Here is a 5,839-nt window from a genome sequence, read left to right on the forward strand (position 1 = left end):
GTTGAAAAGCAATCTTTCTTCATCACCAAATGAAAATGCAAAGAGATATATTTGTGGAACAGAATGTAATTAACCAAAGTGGAATTGGGCCAACTAAGCAGCATTAACAGGCTAAATGTGTCCCCAGTTTTTGGAGCCTTCCAAAGATGGGTACATTCCTGACTGCATGAAGAAAAGGTAATACATCTACAAGAGTCTAAAATGGGTAAATGGAAGACTTGAAAGGAGAAAAACAGCTCAATTCTCTCACAAATTAAAGATGACGACTAAGCCTAGCCACCCCTTCCCAAACTAAAAATCCATGTGACTAATTTTTCTAAGCAGGCACTGGAATGTTCCTGCTGGGCACAGGACAGATAATATATGTAGCTGGCACTCTCACTCAGGAGGAACTATTGTTCCATTTGAGGAATGAAAGCCAACTCCCTTCAAGACTTAAAGAAAAGCTAATTTAGGACATGGTTAAAAGCAACTGAAATGAGAAAGGGGAAAAAATATCTCAACTTTCTGTACAGTGTGCCAGCTGACGAAATGTAAAATAAAACAAAACAATTAACCCCCCACCCCTGCAAAAAAGAGAGAAAAAAGAAGCATTTGTCATTGGACTTGTTCTGGGCTCATTTTGACTTGCTTCAGATACTTTTCCAAGTTTAAATTGGAAAGTTTATGACTTTGGGTGTGGAAATATTCTTTTCTAGGTGTCATTTCTATCAAGCCCTTTAATAAGAAATTGAAGAAAATAGTCATTGAAGGAAAGAAAAAAGGTTACAAATGATGGCAGTCCTCATGGTAAAAGATAGGACAAATAGAGTACATTTTCCTAAAGGGGGAAAGATTTTTTTTGCTTAACAGAAAACAGTCTGCAAATGATACCTTTTGAAATAGGGTATCTGGAACTCTAGTTTCCAGTGACAACACTAGAACACTAGAATTAGTTTTTTTTTTTTTTTAATTAATAAAAAAAAGTATTCAGATAAAAAATCTGCAAGTTTTATATTTTGCCAAATGAAATGTAAGCCTGCAGTTTTATTTCAGTTGAAAAGACAATATAAGTCTTTGAGATAAAGTTGTATTTACATGCCTTTATAATTCAAAAGCAATTTTGATTTTAGCATCAAACTCTTTCAAATTTTGGCTCATCAGGAGAAGAAATGCTTCAAGGCAATTGTTTTAGTTTTTAACTCAACCACTTATATGTGAAACTTGAAAGAGATCTTCCCAGTGTTTTTTTCAAGAACATTTTATACATGTAATATAGGCTGTGCAGAGAACACTAGGCCGAATGTTGAAACAACTGGATTTGAATCCCAACTGAGTGACAGTGGACAAATTACATAGTCTAGAAAATGATAGTTGACTTCTTATCTCACAAATATATTAAAAAAATACAAATGATGTAATGCAGGTGAGAATATGGTAAAACCTATAAAGTTTCAAATAAGATAGTATCTTTCTCAGGATTTGCCCTTTTCTCAATGCACTTGCTTTGTATTAGGATCTTCTCTTCAAGTCTTTATTTTTATCTTCGTTTTTTTAGTTATACTTAGATTTCACTGAAAGTCTATTAAAGAAGAATTAAATGCATAGTTGTTTACATCATTCAGTTTTTTCTCTTCATTTATTTTTGTTAAAAATTTCTGAAGTTAATTTTAGAGACTTTGATTCAGGTCAGGTGACTAACTCTCTGAGACCATTCCCTGCTGACTTTACCACAGTATACAGAAATCATAGATAGGAATGAAGGCAAAGGAGGCCAATATGATTTTGCAGTGATTGCAACCACCTAACATTATCTATGAGAAAATAAACACTTATGCTTAAGTATGGGGAGGTTAGAAGAGGGAGGGAAAAAAGAACCCATGAAAAATGGCGGCAGCTCTAGTTGGAAAAGGGCAATGACATGGGACTGTGGAATCAGAATAAAAAAACACTGTAGAATTACCTAGTAACACCCAGGACATGATATCTGAATCTTGTAAATAACATCTCTGAGAAGAAATTTTTGTATTGATTTTTACCTTTCATTTGAGCCAAAACTTCTTTGTAGAACAGTGCGTCTCAGACTTCAAAGTACATGTAAATGACCTAGAGACCTTTTAAAATGGATAATCTGATCAAAAGCTCTGGGGTGGTGGTATGGCTAGTGAAAAGATTCAGTGCTTCTAAAAGTTCTCAGTCAATGTCAAAGCTGTCTTTTCTCAGATAATAATCTGAGTAGCTAGGCTGAATGTCACCATAATTACTTTTTCCTTCACAAGTAACACTCCAAGAGTAATATTTATGTTGGAGAAGTTGTAGCTATAAAAATTTTATCTAAGAAAAGTTGCTATTTTTGCACAGCTTTATTGAGATGAAATTGATGCACAAGAAGGTGACATTTTTACAATTGGATTAGTTTTGATATATGTGTACAACTATGAAATCATTATGACAATAAAGGTAATAAACATTTCTGTCAATCTCAAGTATCTCTTCATGCCCCTTTATAATTTCCTCCTTATTCTGCCTACCTCCATCTCCATGCATCCACCAATCCACTTTCTGTTATTTTAGACTGTGTCATATTTTCTAAAATCATATAATATGTACTCTTTTATTATTTAGCCTCTTTTACTTCTTTCACTTAGCATAATTATTTTGAGTTTCATTCATTCATTGTTTTGAAAATTAGGTTGTTTGCCTTATGATTCAGTTGCTTCTGTCACTATTTTTATCACTGAGTACAATTACCTTGACTAGACATACCACAATGTGTGTATCCATTCAGTTGCAGACAGATGTTTGTACCATTACTAGTTTTGGGCTATGACATACTAAGCTGTGATAATCATTCATGAACATGCATTTACATTGGCATATTCTTGTATTTTTCTAGGTAAATACCTAGGTGTGTAGTGACCGAGTTATATAGTCAGATGTACGTTTAGCTTTTAGACATTATCAAATTATCAAAAGTGATTTATGATTTTTTTTTTTTACATTCCCACCAGCAATATTTGTGAATTCCGGTTGCTTCTCCTCCCATTTTTCAGTTGGTATGAACAGTCTTTAATTTTAGCCATTTTAATGGATTTAAAGTGCCATCCATTGTGTTGTTAATTTGCATTTCCCTAATGACTAATGATTTTGAAAAGCTTTTCGTATGTTGATTGGCCATTCATATATCTTCATTTGTGAAGTGTCTGTTCAAATCTTTTGCCTATTTATGAAAATTGGGTTATTTATTGTTGAGCCATACAAGTTCTTTATATTTATTCCAGCTCAGGGGTTGGTATTACTGTCTCTGTAAAAAACCAAACAGTGAATATTTTAGGCTTTATGGGCCATATGATTTCTGTTGCAGCTATTCAACTCTGGCCTTCTATCTGAACAGAGCCACATACAAGACATAAATAAAGGAATGTAACTTTACTTTTAAAAACGGCAGACCTGCCCCATGCCTTGATTGACTGATTCCTGTTTTAGTTGGAAGTTTTTGTCAAATATACCTTGTGCAAATGTATTTTCCCTGCTTATGGTTTATCCTTCCATTTTCTTAATAATGTTACAAAAAACAAAGGTTTTACTTTTTTATAAAATCCAACATTTTATTGATATTTTCACTAGGTCATTGATATGGTTTAGCTGTGTCCTCACCCAAATCTCATCTTGAATTTCCACATGTTGTGGGAGGGACCTGCTGGGAGGTAATTGAACTGGGGGCAAATTGAACACGAGGGCAGATCTTTCTCTTAATAGCAAAAGTCTCATGAGATCTGATGGCTTTATAAGGCAGAGTTTCTCTGCATAAGTTTTCTCTTTTCCTGCTGCCATCCATGTAAGATGCGACTTGTTCCTCCTTCCCTTCCACCATGATTGTGAGGCCTTCCCAGCCGTGTGAAACAATAAGTACATTAAACCTTTTTCTTTTGTAAATTGCCAGTCTCAGGTATGTTTGTATCTGCAGTGTGAAAATAGACTAATAGAGCTATGATCTTCATGTTCTCTTTAGAAAAATCTTTGCCTAATCACAGATTTACTTGTAAATTATTTTCCTGAAGTAAGGGTTGATTGATGTTTTCTGCTTTACCCCTAAATGGACATCCAATTGTTCCAGCATTATTGGTTGAAAGATTATCCTTTCCCTGTGGAACTGCTTGGCATCTTTGTCAAAGTAAATTTACCATATGTCCATTTTTTTTTTTTTTTACTTTCTTGTTCCACTGATCTGTGTATATTTATATAACTTGATATGAATCTGACACTAACTGGATTAATTGGGGGTTGAAAAATATGTCTTCAAGTCAGGAAGAATAAGTCTTTCAACTTTGTTTTTCATATTCAATCTTTAGCTATTTTAGCACTTTCGTATTTCCATATAATTTCATAATAAAAGCCTGTTGGGATTTTCACTGGGATTCATTGAATCTATAACAGGATTCAGTAATGTATAGTCCATGTGTCAAATTCACCCCAGAGTCTGTTCTTGTAGTGCCTTCAAGCTAAAAATAGCTATTATTACAATTTTGAGTGGTTGCAAAAAACAAACCCAAGCAAAAAACAAAGAGTATATAATAGAGATCATATATAGCTTGCAAAGCCTAAAATATTTATTATCTTGTTCCTCACAGAAAAAGTTTGCCAACCCTTGACCAACAGGTCAACCTGGGAAGAATTCATCATTTTAACAATATTTGATCTTCTGATGATTGAAGATCATTTCTCCATTTCTCCATTTATTTATGTCTTCCTTTACTTTGAAGATAATATTTTGTAGATTTCAGTGTATAAACCTTGCACAACTTTTGTTAGATTTCATTCTTAAGTATTTAGTATTTTCAGGTTCTTGTAAATGGTATTAGGTTTTTTTCCTATTTCATTTTCTGGGCTTTTTTGTTATTATATTAAAATGTATTTAATTTTGTAGTATTGAAATTGAGTCAGGTGATTTTGCTAAACTTACTCATTAGTTTTAGTGTCTTTTAAAAAAATAAAAATATTTCTACCTAAATCTGCTTTTTTGTTATTATACTTTTTATTTACATTTTCCTTTATTCAATTTACTAGCATCTACAGCATAACATTGCATAGCAGTAAGAGAGGACATATTTGCATCCAATCCTGGTTTTCAATTTTAAGGGAAAAGCATTCAGTTTTTATAATTAAGCATGCTGTTAACTATTGGTTATTCTTAGATGCTTTATTGGGTTGAGGAAGTTTTCTTCCATACTCGTTTCCTATGGCAGCTTTAACAAATTACCACAAACTGGGTGTCTTAGCACGACTGAAAATTATTTTCTTGCACTTCTAGGGGATAGAGGTCTGAAATGAGTTATACTGGGCCAAAACCAAGATGTCAGCAGGGTCAGGTACCCTCTAGAAGCTTTAGGAAGAGAATTTATTTTCTTGCCTTTTCCAGCGTCTAGAGCTGCATTCCTTGTATTCCCTGGCTCTGGAGTGTTACTTCCAAGTTCAAATGCTCATGCAGAGGTAATCATATCTCTTTCTTCTGACTAGAATCTCCCTCTGCCTCCCATTTATAGGGATACCTGTGCCTGTTTTAGGACCCCCATAGATAATCCAGGATGATCACCTCATTTTAAGATTTAATCATACCTGCAGAATCCCTCTTGCCATACAAGGTAACATTTACAGGTTTCAGTGATTAGGAGTCAATTACAATTTCGATTTCTAGCACTGAGTTTTAAAGTCATGAGTTGATGTTGAATTTTGTAAAATGCTTTTCCACTTCTATTGGGAATATCTTTTCTGTCAATTTGAGTCTGTATTATGGTGAATTATGCTGTTTGGTTTTCCAATGTGAAACAAAACTTATCCCTGAGATAAATCTCACTTAGCC

This window comes from Cebus imitator, unplaced genomic scaffold, assembly GCF_001604975.1.
Source record: "Cebus imitator isolate Cc_AM_T3 unplaced genomic scaffold, Cebus_imitator-1.0 Scaffold7, whole genome shotgun sequence".
In the NCBI taxonomy this organism is placed as follows: Eukaryota; Metazoa; Chordata; class Mammalia; order Primates; family Cebidae; genus Cebus; species Cebus imitator.